Source organism: Schistocerca cancellata, chromosome 9, assembly GCF_023864275.1.
Source record: "Schistocerca cancellata isolate TAMUIC-IGC-003103 chromosome 9, iqSchCanc2.1, whole genome shotgun sequence".
Lineage (NCBI taxonomy): Eukaryota > Metazoa > Arthropoda > Insecta > Orthoptera > Acrididae > Schistocerca > Schistocerca cancellata.
The window spans coordinates 93,478,325-93,498,334 of record NC_064634.1 but is presented as its reverse complement, the minus strand read 5'-3'; the positions used below and the strand labels follow the sequence as shown (position 1 = coordinate 93,498,334).

The 20,010-nt window shown below is 41.4% G+C and overlaps 1 long non-coding RNA gene across 1 annotated transcript in view; it reads left to right on the top strand.

Annotated features, from left to right (window-relative positions):
- The first annotated feature begins 2,262 nt into the window (after positions 1-2,262).
- Positions 2,263-20,010, top strand: part of LOC126100876 (uncharacterized) — a 50,903-nt gene continuing 33,155 nt past the window's right edge. The window contains exon 1 of the long non-coding RNA XR_007522221.1: positions 2,263-2,419. This is a non-coding gene — a long non-coding RNA (uncharacterized LOC126100876). The remainder of the gene's footprint in view (positions 2,420-20,010) is intronic.

Below are 20,010 nucleotides of genomic sequence, written 5' to 3'. Positions count from 1 at the left end.
GACTGCAAAACCACGTTCATGATGAAAACTAACCTGTTGATGCTATGTACTGACGTGCTTGATGCTAGTACTGTAGAGCAAAGAGTCGCATGTCAACACACGCACAGAAGTCAACATTACCTTCCTTCAATTGGGCTAACTGGCGGTGAATCGAGGAAGTACAGTACATACTGACGAAACTAAAATGAGCTCTAACATGGAAATTAAGTGTTTCCGGACACATGTCCACGTAACATCTTTTCTTTATTTGTCTGTGAGGATAGTTTCCTGAAAATTTGGCCGTACCTTTTTGTAACACCCTGTATATGTATATATAAAGATAATTTAAATAAAAAGAAATAAATCAGTTTATATTTGGACATTTATTTAAACATTGATCATTGTTCCGTTAAAATTTCAGCATATTAAACTTGATTCATAACTAAACTGGTTCCTTAATTAGGATTGTGAAAATGTGAGTTTGTAATCTTATGGAACACATCAAATGTGGAGCCAAGATTGGGAGACTGCATACAACACTGCATTCATAAAACAACACACGAAGAACGCTGAAATATATGCAAGAGGAAATTAACCACAACCAACCGATTCAATTTTCACACAAAGAAGTTACGTTCGTAGCGCAATCCTGTCTGTCATGAAATTACCACACACTGCTATACTAAATTCATACTAACTCTCTGTGAAATCTTCCCACATAGAATAGCTGAGGGCTACTTTGATGATTACACCACATGCTTCACGTGGTCAATTTGGTTTACACAAAGAGTGTAACTTCACAAAAATTTTGATAATTAAAATAAATTACATCGAAACGCAATTTACAAAAGAAAAACCTCGAACTGGTTACTATCGTCTTACTACTAACCTGATGGGTCAAACAATTGTATAAGCACATGGTACTGGTCTCACAAAGTACACCCCATGTGGGGTGTCAAGACGAGACGTTATAATCTCACGCACATTCGCATTTAAGATTGATGATCTTAGTTAGAGTTACGGATCATCAACACATGGTTCCACTTTACTCACAAAGTAGTGACAAAGCAACTACTGCAAGATATTCTGAACTTCACACTAGAATTACACTGCGTTGCAATTTAAGATAACATAAGATATTTTAGATCTAAACCTGAAATAAAGGTGTTTAAGTTTTCAGTTAGGCTGAACTTAAGAAATCCATTGTTCTACGGACATAGCAGAGACTCGCTTAGCCGGAGATCTTACCACATCAGACACTCGCTGCAGACAGAATGGCGTGGGCCCCTACCGAGGGTACCTCACAGATACAAACGGAAGTGACCAGAGAGGCAGCTTCCTATACCAACATGACGAGGGCCGGACAGGGCCGTACCAAGAGTAGAAACCTCTTTGCTTTTAGAAAGTGTAGCTACCTGTTCCAACATTGGTCCTACTGTTCTCCAGCAGATCGGCTTGTCTGCTACCATCAAGCATGCAACTAGAAATACATTTGCTCATTCATCCTTTCACACAGAAGGGATGGGGGATGACAGTATCTTATCATATACAGTATATAAAAGAAAGCGGATGTAGGTTCCATATGAGACTGTGTGACATGAATTACATATAAACTGTGTTTTAAAGTGTAGTAGTGTGACAGATCGTTCTTGATTATGTGTAAAAGTAACACTTTCCACTGCTCAGTCTCCTCCCAGATAGTCAGAAACAACACAGTAAATTTAGAAGTGGAATGTATGCCGTAAATGACAATAGATTTAAGAAATTAACATGAAAGGAATCCAACAGAGGCCTTTCAATTTAAAACTTGAATAATTATTTTAGAATGTTCAAAGTAATTCATTTTTATTAATCTGCAACAGAATATTTCATACGTAAAGTAATAATCACAGGTGAAAAATTTATTGCAACCTTTCATTTCTCATGTCCATCCATGTATATGTTAAGTTCAATCTCAAAGGTTTCCCAATCAAATTAAACGCAAAAAGCAAGGAAAGTTTAAAACCAGACGGTCAACTCCCGAATAATTAAAACAGACAGAATCGCATTGAAGATACCGCGGACACGAACAACAGTTGCGTCCCTGAGTCTGGACAGTTAATGACGACCTCTGCTCCTCGTCGTTCTCTTTTTTTTTCTCCCTTTGCCAAAGACGAGGACAAACTATCGGCGAGAAGTCTGCGGGTAGAGACAGGCAGACGTTCGTGGGCGGCCGCAGCCGATGACAAGAGGTCATATGACGAGACGATGGCTCACCCACTGATACCGCTGCAGGCCGCTACTGGAGTGCGCCGCGGGGCAATATATATATATACGAGGCGAGGGACTCGGAGAGCCGATGACGCGCCTCCGTCCCACTCGGCGGGGGGGACGCTGTCTGCGATGAGGCCGCTGCCGGCGCTGCTTCTCGCCCTCGCCGCTCTCGTCTGCACAGCAGCAGGTGAGCACTCCCACTGGCTCCTCCAGCACTACAGCCGTCGTTTCAGAATCTACTCGCACACTTCCGATTACATTCGTGTAGGCTAGCATACCGGTGGTACGTTTTGCGAAAGCTGAGCATATCTACTTCTACATCTACATGATTACTCTGAAATTCACATTTAAGTGCTTGGCAGAGGGTTCGTCGAACCACAATCATACTATCTCTCTACCATTCCACTCCCGAACAGCGCGCGGGAAAAACGAACACCTAAACCTTTCTGTTCGAGCTCTGGTTTCTCTTATTTTATTTTGATGATCATTCCTACCTATGTAGGTTGGGCTCAACAAAATATTTTCGCATTCGGAAGAGAAAGTTGGTGACTGAAATTTCGTAAATAGATCTCGCAGCGACGAAAAACGTCTTTCCTTTAATGACTTCCATCCCAACTCGCGTATCATATCTGCCACACTCTCTCCCCTATTACGTAATAATACAAAACGAGCTGACCTTTTTGCACCCTTTCGATGTCCTCCGTCAATCCCACCTGGTAAGGATCCCACACCGCGCAGCGGTATTCTAACAGAGGACGAACGAGTGTAGTGTAAGCTGTCTCTTTAGTGGACTTGTTGCATCTTCTAAGTGTCCTGCCAATGAAACGCAACCTTTGGCTCGCCTTCCCCACAATATTATCTATTTGGTCTTGCCAACTGCAGTTGTTCGTAATTTTAACACCCAGGTACTTAGTTGCATTGACAGCCTTGAGAATTGTACTAGTTATCGAGTAATCGAATTCCAACGGATTTCTTTTGGAACTCATGTGGATCACCTCACACTTTTCGTTATTTAGCGTCAACTGCCACCTGCCACACCATACAGCAATCTTTTCTAAATCGCTTTGCAACTGATACTGATCTTCGGATGACCTTACTAGACGGTAAATTACAGCATCATCTGCGAACAACCTAAGAGTACTGTTCAGATTGTCACCCAGGTCCTTTACGTAGATTAGGACCAGCAGAGATCCCAGGACGCTTCCCTGGGGAACACCTGATATCACTTCAGTTTTACTCGATGATTTACCGCCTATTGCTACGAACTGCGACCTTCCTGACAGGATATCACTAATCCAGTCGCACGACTGAGGCGATACCCCATAGGCCGGCAGCTTGATTAGAAGTCGCTTGTGAGGAACGGTGTCAAAAGCTTTCCGGAAATCTAGAAATATGGAATCACTTTGAGATCCCTTTCGACAGCGGCCTTTACTTCGTGCGAATAAAGAGCTAGCTGCGTTGCACAAGAACGATGTTTTCTGAAACCATGCTGATTACGTATCAATAGATCGTCCCCTTCGAGGTGATTCATAATGTTTGAATACAGTATATGCTCCAAAACCCTACTGCAAACCGTCGTCAATGATATAGGTCTGTAGTTCGATGGATTACTCCTACTACCGTTCTTAAACACTGGTACGACCTGAGCAATTTTCCAATCTGTAGGTACAGATCTATCGGTGAGCGAGCGGTTGTATATGATTGCTAAGTAGGGAGCTGTCGTATCAGCTTAATCTGAAAGGAGTACAATGTGAATGAGCCGCATCGTAACTGCGTTAGCATTTTCTCTGTTAAACTGGTAGCAACCAATCGTTTTAATAACGACTCCACATTTCCTGAGCTTGTACTGAATTAAGGTCACTACTACCAGCCAGAGTGCCGTGTCCTTCACTTAGCAAACAAAGGCCAAAAACTCAACCTGCTGGGAACTCTGAAAATTAACAAACATCTAGCTTACGGTCCAGATCTAATCTTAAATGACCTGACACAGCTTAACACTTCTCCTCTCCTAAACTTTACATAATCCCCTCTGTTTTTCATTACTTCCCAATCTGTCTGTTCCTACATATTGGCCAATTTTCCTGTATTCACTGTGTTCTTTAACCTTATTACAATGGTCTGTGTAATCCGTATATACTTTAGTAACAACTGTTAAGTCTTTCTTTTAATTGTTACTTCTATTACTTTCCATGTTTAATACCTCTTGTAGTTGTCTCATCAAGTACTGTTTTTATTTTACTTGTTTTATTTATTTAATGCAAAGTGGTTTGAGTATAGTGTTAATGTTTATCCTGTTCGCTCCTTTTATATTTGTGTATTGTTTCAACTTTTTACTTTTCTAAATGCAGTACCACCACACTCACAAAGATGGCATTTACTGTATGTTCCCTCACACTTCTCCATTTTCCTGTATTTATTCACTTCTGTTGATCTTACTGATATTGTTTAAAATGCTCATATATTCTTAGGCTACACTGATAATTCTTTCTCCTTTCAATTGGTTTGTTTATCGCTCTCCATGTTTTATACCTCCTGAAGTACCCTTATCAAGTACTAATTTTATTTTATTTCATTGCTTTTGTTTATTAATATAAACTCTTATGTAGGCTTGCTGTTCCAGTTTTGTGTTAAAGTTTTCCAGTTTACTCCATTTATGTTGATTTACTGTTCAATTCTTTACTTTTTACAGTGCATTACCACCACACTGTCAAAGATATTATTTACTGCACGTTTCTGCTTAAATCTAGATGTGTAACTTATTTTCGAATATCATTTACAAACACTGTAACTTCTTTGGCAACAATAGTAAATGCCTCAAGATGACCTTGAAAGCCGAAGACTAGGACTTTTCGTTTATCGTTTGAATAACGTTTGCTCTAGTCTTCAGCGATCTCGTCGTTGTTATGGTCTTCAGTCCAAAAACTGCCTTGACGGACGTCGGAACGCCCTATCTCGCCAATGTTAAATTAGCTAAATTTATGTACTTTTTTCTCTAGAACTGATATACCTAGAATTTGAAATTTTGGCAGCTGTTCTCAACATGTATTATAGCTCACTGAACTACAATCAGTGCTCCTTTTGATATAATATTTTTCAATTTTTTATCTTTTAGGCATTGTTAATTTGGGTGAATTTCATATAAATCTCCCTTATTGAGATAAAAAGCCAGTCGCTGTCATGATTCTAGTCCAGTGGCACCCTTTAACTATTTTATAGCACTTCTGAAAATTTGAATGTCATTGGTTTTGTAATTTGTGAGATAAAGGTACATATTTCTGAAGTTTGAAAATGAGGTTAACATAATGTGTTGTGAAGATCCACAAACAACTTTTATTTCAATATCAGAATTGTCCAGGGAAGCTATCAGCGTCATCTTACGGTTCTTCTTCGCCTAGAAGCTCTCTTCTTATAGCTGCCCTTGATTTCTTTATATTACAGTCAGCTCCATACTGATCCGTCCGCTGCTCGTGGTCTCGCGGTCGCGTTCTTGCTTCCCGAGAACGGGATCGATTCCCGGCGGGGTCAGGCATTTACACCTGCCTCGAGATGACAGGGTGTTTGTGTTGTCCTCATCATTTCATCACCATTCATGAAAGTGGCGAGTTTGGACTGAGCAAAGGTTGGGAATTTGTACGGCCGCCCCACAAAACAAACATCATCATCCATACTGATTCTTGCTTATTCGCACTTTGTCCAGAAGTTGAAGACCTTCGTTGATGTTAACATCAGGAACAATCTCAAGCCTTTCCACGACCTTTAACCTACCTAGACGAAATAACAGCATCAGTGAACCCCCCCCCCCCCCCGTTTTTAGTTTTTGTCCCAACGAATAAATTCTTAGGCACACGAGTTCACAAATTATGAGGGTTTTGAAACTTCCTGGCAGATTAAAACTGTGTGCCGGGCCTAGACTCGAACTCGGGACCTTTGCCTTTCGCGGGAAAGTGCTCTACCAACTGAGCTACCCAAGCACGACTCACGCCCCGTCCTCACAGCTTTACTTCTGCCAGTACCTCGTCTCCTACCTTCCAAACTTTACAGAAGCTCTCCTGCGAACCTTGCAGAACTACCACTCCTGAAAGAAAGGATATAGCGGAGACATGGCTTAGCTACAGCCTGGGGGATGTTTCTACAGTGAAATTTTCACTCTATAGCGGAGTGTGCGCTGAGATGAAACTTCCTGGCAGATTAAAACTGTGTGCCGGACAGAGACTCGAACTCGGGACCTTTGCCTTTCGCGGGCAAGTGCTCTACCAAGGGTTTTGCACATCTTCTGGGATGATGAGGATGCCCCAAGCCTCTACACATCAGCTGGTTTGCTTGCATAGCAGCCACTGGGATAGAATTTCCATTTTGGAAAAGGCAATAAAAATATTTCTAATTACAGTTTATGAAGTGGGCTATTGTTAAGAAGACATGTCTATAGTGCGAGAGCGATAAGATATCTCAGCAGAATCACTTACACAGAAGGTGTCCGTAAATCAGTTCCCACAGAACTTACGCTTTTTAAATAACTATACACTTGAAGGCATCGTAGAAACTAAGTCGCTAAAGCAACAAAAGTAGTAAGAAGACACGTAACAAACTCTGAACGAGGTGCAAAAAGAACCTGTAGACTTAAAACATTAATTCACAGATCGAAAACTGTACTGCAAACACAGCTAGTTTCTATGAGAATGGCACCAAACGAAATATCAAAGTTTCTACAACAGAAGAGTGAAATGCATTTGTATCTCCCGAAGTAAGAGTGATTTCAGGTGTGCCGCAGGGGAGTGTCGTAGGACCGTTGCTATTCACAATATACATAAATGACCTTGTGGATAACATCGGAAGTTCACTGAGGCTTTTTGCGGATGATGCTGTAGTATATCGAGAGGTTGTAACAATGGAAAATTGTACTGAAATGCAGGAGGATCTGTAACGAATTGACGCATGCTGCAGAGAATGGCAATTGAATCTCAATGTAGACAACTGTAATGTGTTGCGAATACATAGAAAGAAAGATCCTTTATCATTTAGCTACAATATAGCAGGTCAGCAACTGCAAACAGTTAATTTCATAAATTATCTGGGAATAGGCATTAGGAGTGATTTAAAATGGAATGATCATATGAAGTTGATCGTTGGTAAAGCAAATGGCAGACTGAGATTCACTGGAAGATTCCTAAGGAAATGCAATCCGAAAACAAAGGAAGTAGGTTACAGTACACTTGTTCGCCCACTGCTTGAATATTGCTCACCAGTGTGGGATCCGTACCAGATAGGGTTGATAGAAGAGATAAAGAAGATCCAACGGAGAGCAGCGCGCTTCGTTACAGGATCATTTAGAAATCGCGAGAACGTTACGGAGATGATAGATAAACTCCAGTGGAATACTCTGCAGCCCGCATCTCGTGGTCGTGTGGTAGCGTTCTCGCTTCTCACGCCCGGGTTCCCGGGTTCGATTCCCGGCGGTGTCAGGGATTTTCTCTGCCTTGTGATGGCTGGGTGTTGTGTGCTGTCCTTAGGTTAGTTAGGTTTACGTAGTTCTAAGTTCTAGGGGACTGATGACCGTAGCAGTTAAGTCCCATAGAGCTCAGAGCCATTTGAACCATTTGAATTTGGAATACTCTGCAAGAGAGACGCTCAGTAGCTCGGTACGGGCTTTTGTTGAAGTTTCGAGAACATACCTTCACCAAGGAGTCAAGCAGTATATTGCTCCCTCCTACGTATATCTCGCGAAGAGACCATGAGGATAAAATCAGATAGATTAGAACCCACACTGAGGCATACCGACAATCTTTCTTTCCACGAACAATAGGAGATTGTAATAGAAGGGAGAACCGATAGAGGTACTCAAAGTACCCTCTGCCATACACCGTCAGGTGACTTGCGGAGTATGGATGTAGATGTAGATGTAGATGCATACCTTTTATACCTAATGTTTTCGGAAAAGCGAATGTTTGAGTGCGTACACATCACAAGTAGGGTAATTTTCCTGAACGCACGTACCATTTTGGAAAAGGAAATAAAAACATTTCTAATTACAGTTTATTAAGAAAGTCTGCATCATTTTAAGCAGAAAATTCCAAATTATTTTATAGACTTAAAAACTGAAAATGTGACTTTTTGCCGCTTTTCGGTATTCCAGCTCCCCTTGAAGCAGCGCTCCACGTTGGACTGTCCTCTCCAAGCCGCCTCGTGTCCCAATAACTTCTGCGACCTACATCCATTTGGACACGCTTACTGTTTTCAGTCCTTCGTTTTCTTCTACGACTTTTACCTCCCAAATTCTTTAATACCTCAGGATGTGCACTATCAACTTTCCCATTTCTTTTAATCAACTTGTATCATCTCTTTTCTCCAATCCGACTCAGCGCTTCCTCATTAGTTACTCGATCTACCCATATAATCTTCGGTATTCTTCTGCAGGACCGCATTTCAAACCCTCTTATTCTCCTCTTTCCTTAACTGCTTATGGTCCACAAAATGGTTCAAATGGCTCTGAGCACTATGGGACTTAACATCTGAGGTCATCAGTCCCCTAGAACTTAGAACTACTTAAACCTAACTAACCTAAGGACATCACACACATCCATGCCCGAGGCAGGATTCGAACCTGCGACCGTAGCAGTCGCGCGGTTCCGGACTGACGTGCCTAGAACCGCTCGGCCACCGCGGCCGGCCTTATGGTCCACATTTCACTTCCGTAAATTTATATTAAATGTTCACAAATTCCTCTTTTGTGGAAATACCTGTGTTGCATTTACTACTCTGCATTTATTGACTGTCTGTCTGGTCTGTCATCATTTACTACGTTGCCGAAATAGCAAATACCATTTACTACTTTTAGAATCTCATTTCCTAGTCTAATTCCCTTAACGTAACCCGATTTAACTCGACTACATTCCATTACCTTGTATTAATTTGTTGATATTCGTCTTATAACCTCTTTTCAAAACACCATCCATTCCGATCTACTGCACTTCCAGGTTCGTGCTGTCTCTTACACAGTTCTGCTGGCATCGTCAAAAGTCGAAGTTTTTATATCTTCTCCCTGTATTTCATTTCCCCTCCAAAACTTCTTACTGATTTCGTTTGCTACTTCCATAATGTACACATTGAATAACATCCTGTCTCGCTCCGTTCTCAATCACTGGTTCTCTGTCATGTCCTTCGATTCATATAACTAGTCTGGTTTCTGAAAGTTGCAGATAATCCTTATCTACCCCTATCTCACTCTTGCTGCCTTCATACTTTCAAAGAGTGTACCCCAGTCAAAATTGGCAAACGCCTTTTCCAAAGATGCAAATTCTATAAAAGTTAGTTTTCCTATCTTCAACCTATCTTCTTTGATAATTCGTAGAGTCACTATTTCCTCGTGTATTCCTATTCCTACCATTTTTTTCTCCATGATTCTGTAAATACCTCTTGTAAGTGTTTTGCAGCCATGCCTTATTCTGATACTGTGGTAGTTTGGAAATGTTCACACCTGTCAGCACTGCCTTCTGTCGAGATGGAATTATTAGATTCTTCTTGGCACCTGATCAGCAATATTACTGGTGAAGTCCGACCAGCAATGTCACTGCTGGAGTCCTGTCAGCAATGTTACTGCCTTGTAAGAGGGAGTCAGTGTTCAATTCCTGGAAATACGAGTATTTATCGGTCGCTTAGTAGTAATATAAGAACTTTTGTTAAACTCTTAGAAAATGCTCTGACAGTTGTCAAGTAAATATTTTGTTGTATTTACAGTTTCGATATACAAGAGCATCATAAGGCAACAAAGCATCACTTCATCATAATTTTTTATAATCCAGTATGAAACTAATAATGACAAATTTATCTAAAACTCAAAATATTTTAGGCTCAGAGCTGTTTCATAATTTATTATCTTGATGTGTCAGATACGTAAAAACTTACAGGTTGAACGTATGTCGTGGATACGACCAAACAGCTCAATTTGGAAAGTCAACACGTATTCAAACACTTCTCTATTATCATCAAATGCCAGGGCCCGCCGAAAGGCAAGATTTACAATGTATGTCACTTCTGTCGTTATTTGGAATGTCCCGCACTCAAAACTGTCAGTGCCAGAATTCGCAGGATTACGTTTTCACATATAAATTCCCATCCCAAATAAAAATAAAAATAGAACAGTACTTGTTACACAGTTAAGACCGATAATCATCAGAATCGTGATGGATTATGTATTTACATGCTAAGGAGATTTTAATGGTTTGACGGTGATCCTGTAGTTCTAAATGATCCTGTAGCTCGAAACTGACATCCTAACAAAAAAATTCTACACTAGTTTCATAAGATACTTTCCAAAAATGAATAAAACCATTTGCAAACCCATGACTTTAAAAAAGATTTTATTTGCAAAACCCGACTAAAATGAACACATTATCTACATTTGTCTAGCTGTTTCTGTCCTTAAGGTTTTGTTTCGACCGTGGTAGCTCCATTCGGCATGGCTTTTTTTTTAGTTGATTTTGTTATCATTGATCCATTTAATCGATTCTGCGAATGGGAAGTGTAATCAATAGTTCAGTCTCACAATTCAACAATTTAGACCAATGATTCTTAAGCTTTCTTAATGGTAGACCACATTTAACTATAAAAACGAAATGCCTATCCCATCAAAACGTAAACGTTTCTAAATTTTCGGCACAATATACTTTTTACAAATGCAGTTCACTGTTTAACTGTTCGTGATAGTGTTACGAATTATGGATTGGTATATGTATTTGAGGAAGGCGTGTTAGGAATTAGCAGGACAGAAAATAGAACAAACAGATGGCTCTGGAAGTGTAAGACGTGACTAGAAGCCTAATGAAAATGTGATGGTGGTAAGTGGGACGCATAGGTAGACGAATCGATAGTGGATGGCGTATGGAAGCTCTTTGTTGGATTCCAAGAAAGGCAGACAAAAGACCCAGTTGAAAGAGGGCAGATGATATTATAGAACACCCAGCAGTCTTATGAATGCGTACAGGTGAGGAGGCTTTACATGAGTACAGCATTAGATGTCGAGTGGCTGCTGCTGATGGCGTCGGTGACGATGATGATATGATGATGATGATTATGATTATGATGGTGATGATGAAGATAGCCGCAAACAATACAATTTCTTCTTCTCCTTCTCAGCGATCACAGGCCCCGTAGACCACGCGCTGCATCAACGATCTGCTTCCACCGCCTTCTATCTCTCGCAGCCCCTCTCCACCCTGTGCAAATTACTAGTGCTGCGATATCCGTCTCTGTGTTATCTTTCCACCTTGTACGGGGTCGGCCCAATGGTCTTGTTGCCTGGAGAGTTCCTTCAAATGCTTTCTTGGTGATTGTGTTGTTTTCCATTCTAGCCACATATCCAGCCCATTGCAGTCTCCTACTTTTTAATTTCTGGATGATAGTGGGTTGCTTCATTAACTGATAAATTTCATTGCTCTTTCGAATTCCCCATACACCATTCTCCAAGACAGGTCCCCAGATTTTTCTCATTACTTTTCTTTCGATAACATTCAGTTTTACTCTTCCATTCTTTGTAAGTGTCCACCTTTCTGAACCGTACAGTACTATGGGGCAGATGATAGTGTTGTATATCTTCATCTTTGTGGTGACTGACAAAGCTTTACTTTTTAGTGGACTGTTTGGTGAGTACAGATATTTTGACCTTGAGGCTATTCTTTCATTTATCTCCATTGTTATGATATTTTTACTGTTGAAACGTGATCCAAGGTATTTAAACTGGAGAACTTTTCTGAATTTAGAATGCTGGTCAATTTCAAAGTAAGGATTTGGGTTTATGACTCGACCTATTTCCATATATACGGTTTCTCTTGGGTAATCAAAAGCCCCATTTTGCCGGCACTGTGCCTGAGAGATCTGTACATGTCTTTCAGTTCTTCTTCGGTTTCATTCAGCAACACTATATCGTCTGCATAAACCAAGAGTTTTACTTCACTGTGTTCGAATCGGAGACCATTGTATAGATGTAAATCACTCTCCCGAGCCACTTTCTCTAATGCAAGGTTGAAGAGGACACACGAAAGAGCGTCTCCATGTCGTAAGCCTGTTTTAATTGGAAAGGTGGGGGATATGGATCCTCTGAACTTCACAATACAATATCTAGTAAGATTAATACAAATTTCGCTGGCGAAATAAATTGTGTGAAGGTATATGAAGAGTGGAAATGCAGAAGTTCTAAGTGCAAAATCTCACATTTATTAGGGGAACCAAAGAGAATGAATATCCTATTTGTATCTAAGAAATTGAGAAGGTATTCAGATACCACAGAATTATTCTGCTCACCACTTTACTGAAAAAAGTAATGAAACGCATTGGAAAATATACAATTTATTAAGAATTTTGAAAGCGCCAGAGTAGCGAAATGACTCGGTCTAAATGTCATACCGGAGAACTGATTCGTTCTAAGTGACTATCAGAAAGTTTTAGTTTCACGGACCATTAATACCGAGACACTACGTTTTATTTGTGGTATAATAAGAACAGAAATATAGCAGTTATGTTTTAATCAGTAGAACTATAGTGGACAAAAACATTTTCCCGATCTTTTAAATTTCTACGAGAGACGAAAAACTTAAATTCAAGAAAAAACTTTCAGCACCGACTTCTGTTTCTTACACAGATCCATTCCTGGGATCAGTGTGTTTTCTGTAGAATTCCCTGTGCTATTGAGGAAGAAATGGCAATATCGTTTACTGGTCCTTCTATTTTGCGCCGGCCGAGGTAACCGAGTGGTTCTAGGCGCTACAGTCTGGAACCGCGCGACCGCTACGGTCGCAGGTTCGAACCCTGCCTCGAGCATGTGTGTGTGTGATGTCCTTAGGTTAGTTAGGTTTAAGTAGTTCTAAGTTCTAGGGGACTGATGACCACAGATGTTAAGTCCCATAGTGCTCAGAGCCATTTGAACCATCTTTCTATTTTGCAACTGAGGAACGTGACTGCTCTTTCAGACTAAGTACGGCATGCACTCCGAGTATATCAGCGTGCTTTGAAGATGTTGGCGTTTTTGCGTGCTTTTGTTTCAGAGTAAACATTTTTAATTGCTACATGAGATGGATGTGTATGAGACACTTGGATCATACTGCGCTTAGAGATATTAGGCCCTACCATCGATAGCAATGTTCCCGCAACATCTTTAAAACCAAAGAAGCCGTTTGTATGCATTTTGATTATGTGGAATGGCTTCATAGCTTCAGATGACTCAACAGTCTTCTAAATCTTTCGAAACAAAGTCCTTACTTACCTTTCTTCTACCATGCGCCATCTAGAAGCGAATGTTTTCAACATTTTCTTCAGTAATTGGTACTCTGAACGAGTCTAGGGACATGCAACAGAGTAAGGAGAACATAACAGCACTGAAAACACACTATATTATAAAACGACACTTACGTTTGACATTTCCGCTCTTTATAGACTCTTGCCTCATGAGCCATAGTGGTGGAACATTTGAGCCATAACTTGGGACAGATTGTGTGTAAATTTCCAGGTTATGTTATAGTATTAAGTGGACGTAGTCCGCTCCTGGTAGCTGAGTGGTCAGCGCGAGGGAATGTCATACCTAACGACCCGGGTTCGATTCCCGGCTGGGTCGGAAATTTTCTCCGCTCGGGGACTGCGTGTTGTGTTGTCCTTATCATCATCATCATTTCATCCCCATCGACACGCAAGTCGCCGAAGTGGCGTCAACTCGAAAGACTTTCACCAGGAGAACGGTCTACCTGACGGGGGCCCTAGCCACACGGCATTTATTTTGGTTGACGTTTTAACTTTTCAGGTATCGACTGGAAAGGAAGGGAGGAGGATTAGGGTTATCGACCGTCCACATCGAGGTCATTAGAGATGGAGTACAAGCTCGGACTGTTTTAAGGACGGGGAAGGAAAAAGCCGCGCCACTTCAAAGGAACCATCCCGGTATTTTCCTGGAGCCATTTAGGGAAATCACAGAAAACCCGAATCAGGATGGCCGGTAACGAGTTTGAACCGTCGTCTTACTGAATACGAGTCCAGTGTTTTAACCACCTCGCTCGGTGTAGACGAAGAGAGTTAAGTGATTAGGAAGAGCTGCGGGGACAGGGAACAGTATGAAATTGTTATAAATGTCTTATTCACAAATTTCCTTGCGCTACTATTTAGAGAGTAGGCCCTTCAAGGTAACATCTTACGTCTCCTGCTTACAAACGGGGCTGACGTTTCAATTCAGTGAACGATGAACAGGAAATCAGTTATAGTTAGGCTTTTATAGCATCATTGCATACGGCTGTAAATAGAAATTCCAAGAACTGAAGGAAGATATTTCCGCTTAGGAAGTGCGACAAGAAACAGGACCGCGCGAAGTAGCCGCGTGGTCTCGGGCGACTTGCACCGGTCCGCGCGGCTCCCCCCGTCGGAGGTTCGAGTCCTCCCTCGGGCATGCGTGTGTGTGTTGTCCTTAGCGTAAGTTAGATTAAGTTAGATTAAGTGCTGTGTAAGCATAGGGCCCATTTTGGTCCCATAGGAACTTACCACAAAAATTCCAAGAAACAGGTTTCAGATTACCCGAGCGGTCAGAACGAAACATTGATCTCTGAGACTGAAAATGTTGACTACAAATGTACAAAGTTCAAGAGTATTGTACAACGCTTCTTAGTTATGTTGTGAGGGATGGGAAGACCGCGGTGGCCGAGCGGTTCTAGGCGCTTCAGTCCGGACCCGCGTGACTGCTGCTACGGTCCTGCCTCGGGCATGGATGTATGTCATGTCCTTAGGTTAATTACGTTTAAGTAGCTCTAAGTTCTAGGGGACTGATGACCTCAGACGTTAAGTCCCATAGTGCTCAGAGCCATTTGAACTTTTTTTTTTTTTGGGATGGCCCGCCCCTGATCGGCAGCAGTGTTAGAAAAAGAAGAGAGCTTCACTAGTGATTAATATGTAACCAAAGCCTCTTAGACAAACAAAACTAATGAAGCGAAAATTAGCTTCAGGAGAGCCAAATGAGAAGCGTTCAACGAATTCGAAAGAGAAATCTGTCTATCGATCTCACAAAAAATCCTAATAAGTTTTGATATTATTTTACATCAGTAAACGGATCAAAGTCCATAAGCTTTGCTAGCTTAAAGGTATCGAAACGAAGGATGACAGAGTGAAGATCTAAATGCAAAATTTCTTTTTCAAAAATTGTCATACTGAGTAATAACGTACTGTGGTTCCTCTTTTAAATAGTCGCACCAACGTCAGAATGACGGATTCAGAAATAAGGGACCTTCGAGACACTAACGAAAATCTCTGAACAGAGAAAAGACTACTGAAATCATGGGGTGGCCCGCATCTCGTGGTCGTGCGGTAGCGTTCTCGCTTCCCACGCCCGGGTTCCCGGGTTCGATTCCCGGCGGGGTCAGAGATTTTCTTTGCCTCGTGATGGCTGGGTGTTGTGTGCTGTCCTTAGGTTAGCTAGGTTTAAGTAGTTCTAAGTTCTAGGGGACTGATGACCATAGCTGTTAAGTCCCATAGTCCTTAGAGCCATTTGAACTATTTGAATCATGGGGTGCCAGGTCGACTACATATTAATTACCCGAAACAACTAGTTCCTCTTCTAGGAGCTATGTAACTTACGTCGCTGGAGGACGGAGTGATCGCAAAAATGCACAAGTCATTCCCATTTTCGATAAGTGTCGTCGAAGAGACTTGCAAAACTATAGGCCTATATCGCTGACGTTGTAGCTCTTTGGAACCCGCTTTATTTCGCGTACTACAAGGTTACTAGAGTCCAAAATCTCCTTTACAGGGATCAACATAGGTTCCGAAAAAAACGATCGTGTGGAACACGCCTCATTCTCTTCATCCACGAGACGCAGGTCGCCGCCATGCTCCTTGATTTCCGGAAGGCGTTCCATACAGTCCCGCACTGAAACTTTCTGGAAGATTAAAACGGCGTACCGGACCGGGACTCGAACCCAGCAACTTGGACTCCAGGGGCAATGCTCTACCCACTGAGCTAACCGAACATGCCTCAGGACACGTCCTCGCAGCTTTACTCCCCTAGTAATTCATCTCCTGCCTTCCAGACTTCACCGAAGTTCTGCGAAACTTGTGGGACTAGCATTCCTGAAGGAAAGGACGTTCCGAAGACATGGCTTAGCCACAGCCTGAGAGACTGTTTCAGAATGAATTTTCACACTGTAGTGAGTGCGTGCTGCTGTAAAACTTCTTGCCAAATTAAAATTGCGTGCTGGAGCAGGACTCGAAATCGGGAGATTTGACTTTCGCGGGCAAATGCTCTACCAGCTGAGCCAACAGTGACCTGTTGAAACGTCCCCTTAGAAAAATTATGAATTACTGTGCTGGTAAACTTCTACGTTATTTGATACAAAGACAACTGAGTAAAACTGAACGTACTCAAACATTTCTCTGTTTACTCTTTCTGATCACCACTAAACTAACACACAATATTTTTAGTGCAACGCAATTTGACTTTCAATAATCCCTACAAAAGAATGGCCCTGACTAACAATAACCTACAACTTTCATGGATCACTTACCTCACAAAAATCTTCGTTACTCGAACTACTGCAATACAGCGAGCGCCAATACTGCCAGCTAAATAAAAGATTCCAACTACTGAAGGCACTAACTACTGACAGGAATAGTTAGCAAATGAAAGATTTTGATAGAGAACAAATAATGTATTTACCTTAATAGCGTTCAAAAGGCATAATATATTAAAAGTGGTGGCTCGTTTTTTATTTTACAGGATATTATTCCTTGGTGTAGGGGCTGCGATTTTTGATACTTTTTTATCTAAACCAGCAAGGCAAAACGGAGGCCACTACTTCCACCACATCCAGTGGATTTAGTGCTCACGTACTCACACTGAACCGTGAACACTTCCCAGTTTATCATTGGGGAATTGTTTAAGATGATTACTACTGTTATCGATGCCATGCGTGCAATGGTCATGCCAGGCGCGCGATATTGAATCTTTATAATTATACTATCGTTAGTGGTGCGAGACCTGCACGACCTTATAGCAACCGCTATAGTTCCGCATTATTCTGTTCACTAGGGGTGAGTTCACGTAAGGAAAGAGAGAGAATGTAAGATTTACGGACTCATTTATTAAACAGTTGAGAATCGAACAATAATACAACCAAACGGGGGTGGGGGGGAAGATATATTCGATTTCAGCAGCCTGCCCTAACGTACGTTCATAACACGCCACGATAGCAGGAGGGAAGGAATTTTAGTAACGATCGCCGTATTATCCACGATAGAAGGAGGGAAGGAATTTTAGTAACGATCGCCGTATTATCAAATAGAATCCCATTTAGTAAAGGAAGGGGTTGCAGGCGTGCAACGACCACCACCAGAAATTAGCCAAAGACTAAGAAGATGCTACTGTGCGTTAATCGCTCGGTAGCCTCCCGTACTAAAGCAATAAAACCCCCAAAACGCGAAACTATTCGTAATGGCCCATCAGGTTCCTTCTGAGCCGCAGGGCGCGAATCTACAGTTCACGTCGGCGCTCATGCTTACCGAACTTCATCTCCTGGAAGCGGCTCCTCCGGTCTCCGGCACGGTCACACTAGAACTGAACTACTGCCCCTTTGTCCACTACCAATCCGCGGAGGGCGGTTGGCGCCCGCCCGCGAAAAACGGGCGCGCACCTGAACTGTCCAATCAAAGGGCCGGAATTTCACAGGGAGGCGACCTCGCGACGTTAAAATTGAGCAGAAATAGCGATTACAAGGTTGGTAAGGCAGGTTGGGGAACTGAGAACAGGAGAAACTTTGGCCACTACTGAATGTTCAAACGACACACCGTGCTACCCTGGCGATCAAAAAAGGGATGGGAAACGGGAAGCCATCATGGCTGCTAGGAAGACTGCTGCCCTCGCCCATAAATAAAGAAAATTCCTGGCGCCAAGCGTGTAACACTACCGCCCTGTCGGACGTGCGTTAACTCGATAAAGCCTGTACTGTAATAAGTTCACGGGCTTCACCCTGTAAACAAGGATTTTAGTACATAAGTTGACCGCGTATACCTAATGGAAGCAATTCGGACTTATATCCAGTCAGTAACTACAGTGATGCGTCAAGCTAATGTAATGTATAATTACGCATTCGCATGGACAAGAAGTACACACACAGTAGATACTACCAATGATTAATAATATGGTCGCCAGCCTAATTAGGCATTGAGTGAGTTTTTCCTTGTACAAGTGTGTGCATGTACAAGCATAACAACACGTAGTACTGTTACGTTATATGGCAAAGTTTGGCCTAGGAAAAATCCACTGAACTAAAGTTTTTTTCCTTTTGTACTAAATTGGACGAGCTATAAATACACAACACCACACAGCAATGATTACTACGAACTGCATTTTGTATATTGATCAGACTGAAATCGGGCATAGATTACCCTAGAATTAGCAATTTTGAAAGCATACATACAAGTCACTATTAAAATTGGAAAAACACTAATACACTTAGATTTAATATAGAACTTAAGTTTGCTGTTCAAATCTGATCAGTACACTTCAAAAGATGTGAAAGAATGGGCAAGAGAAAAAAAGGGGGGGGCTGAAACTGTTATGGTCGTTATACTGAAACTATTAAGTCCTGAAGGTAAATTAACACTCAAAATTATCAATCTGTGGATAACTACTCTTTTCTCTTATTTCTGAATTAATTAGTTATCATTCTTTCTGTCTCGAATTAATTAAATAATATTGCTAGCTCAATTCAAAATTTACCTTTCAATTTAATCAAACTGTTGTTCTTTACTAACATTTACATTAACACACCTAAATTTAAACTTCTTTATAGCATAGATTTGTCTGCAGATAATTTAAAACTAACTTTAAAGTTTCAATTCGGGATACTCGGGTTGCCCAATATGTGGTAAGGACCCTGTCTAGGTCAATGATAAGGACAAGTAACGGCTAAGGCGATTCTGATAAAAGTCACGTTATTATTGAACAGTTAGAAACAGTTTCAACACTGGTCCACACAGATACACTTCTAAAGATGAAATAAATGTTTGACCTGTGCACGTCGGTGTGGCGGATGGCGGGCAGCGAAATAGCGGGCAGCACAGCACACATACAAGCACGGCTAAGGCTCTCACTGCATCGGCACTTTTCTTCTTAGCGTCGTAATCTTTCCAATTTTGTGCCTAAGGATATAGCCATGCCAAGTAGTCGTCGGAATCGGCCCATCCGAGGCTCAATGGAATCCACTTTTCCTAGATAGCCTCCTCGGTACAGTACATGTTCCTCTGACCGATGCCCATCTCCGACTGTATTACTGAGCCCGTTGTGCCGAACCGCGCCAGTGTGCGTTTTCCCGCGCTCGCCTGCATCCACCTTTTTCCGCTCCCCTACAGGTAGGGTATTCACCACAGGTTTTCTACTACACATATTCTAATGCATTACCTACGTATGGACCAAGTGTATAAATTACAATTTTCACATCTTACAATAGTTTTAACATTAAATACATTTCCCTTTGGTTATCAAATTGCTTGAAATCTAACATAAATAATAACATTCATTTCAAAAGTTGTTTACAGTTTCTTTAACATGACACGAAAAGAAAAAGAAATTCAAAACATTACTTATATTACTTTACATAAATTCAGAAAGAAAAATTTATCTAAATTCATAAAGAAAAAAATTATTATAGGTACAGTTGTTATTGTTACACATGCCCCTGTTTCCAGAAAATTTTCTTAAGTCTAAATTTTATGGGAACACTAAATCTAACAATTATACATTGGTTCTGAATCTTTACGTAA